This window comes from Mesoplodon densirostris, chromosome 6 (genome assembly GCF_025265405.1).
Source record: "Mesoplodon densirostris isolate mMesDen1 chromosome 6, mMesDen1 primary haplotype, whole genome shotgun sequence".
Classification (NCBI taxonomy): domain Eukaryota; kingdom Metazoa; phylum Chordata; class Mammalia; order Artiodactyla; family Ziphiidae; genus Mesoplodon; species Mesoplodon densirostris.
In genome coordinates this window covers 10638879-10639910 of record NC_082666.1, presented here as the reverse complement: position 1 = coordinate 10639910, position 1032 = coordinate 10638879, and the positions used below count along the sequence as shown (strand labels likewise).

The 1032-nt window shown below is 37.1% G+C and overlaps 1 non-coding gene across 1 annotated transcript; it reads left to right on the top strand.

The window, feature by feature from the left end:
* Positions 1-228: 228 nt before the first annotated feature.
* Positions 229-332, top strand: LOC132492875 (U6 spliceosomal RNA). The gene has a single exon (XR_009532926.1). It is a non-coding gene; the product is annotated as a U6 spliceosomal RNA (small nuclear RNA).
* The last annotated feature ends 700 nt before the right edge of the window (positions 333-1032 follow it).

Below are 1032 nucleotides of genomic sequence, written 5' to 3'. Positions count from 1 at the left end.
TCCCCATTTCCTATTTGTACGTCCCTTCTACAACAGTGAGAAACCTGCCTCTCAACATCCTCAATATATTTCACCTTTTACTCAGTCTGCCAATGCACAGAGACTAGTTTCAGAATCAGTTACTATGAAAAACAAGCCCATTAGGTAGAGTTCAGTATTTGTTTGCAATTCTTTTTATCTTTAGACTGAGGGTATATATCAAAGTTCTGTGTTCAAAAGTTACTTGGGGTGCTTGCAGTACAGATACTAAAATTGGAACAATACAGAGAAGATTGGTATGGCTCCTGCACAAGGATGACCAAAAAATAGTTACTTAAATTAGTCCTTTTTTTCACTTCAGTGGGGTTTGTTATTCATTTGAAACATAATTCAATAATTTATAAATACAGAGCTACTTCATTAGAGATTTTTACTTCTTTCCATAGCTTGTTTTAGTTCTCTTATAAATAACATGTAACTAAATTTTCTTTTCCCCCACTTTTTTCAGCTTGTCTTCTTGTTGTTTTTGTTTTAATAAAGGAAATTAACCCATTTACATGTATAGTGAAAGCTAATATGTCTGGTCTTTTTCCTGACATCTTGTTTGTGTTATTTCTTTAATATGGATGGGAGAGAATTAGGAGAACCTTGTATCTGCCAGAGCTCAGCACCTGGTCTGGAGCGTAGCAATGCTCAGCAGATATTTGTGGAATGTTGGCTGGAAGCTCAACAAGTGACTTCCCCTTGTACCTGGATAGATAGACACAGGGTCTTGACCTTACTGTGATTATAACGATGACTATGGCAGTAGTTACCATTAAGTTGAATAATTATGAAAAGTCTTAGCAAAGGGCCTGGATGGGGTGATCACTGAATAAACTGCACCTGCTATTGATTGAGCACTGACTAAGAACCAGGCATGGTACTCCATTATCTTATTTAATCCTCCCAATAATCCCATTTTACAGATGGGGAAACCTGGGGTTTAGAGAGTCATTTGTTCATATACCTAGGAAGCAGTCAAGTTGGGATCTGAATCCAGACCTGACTTCA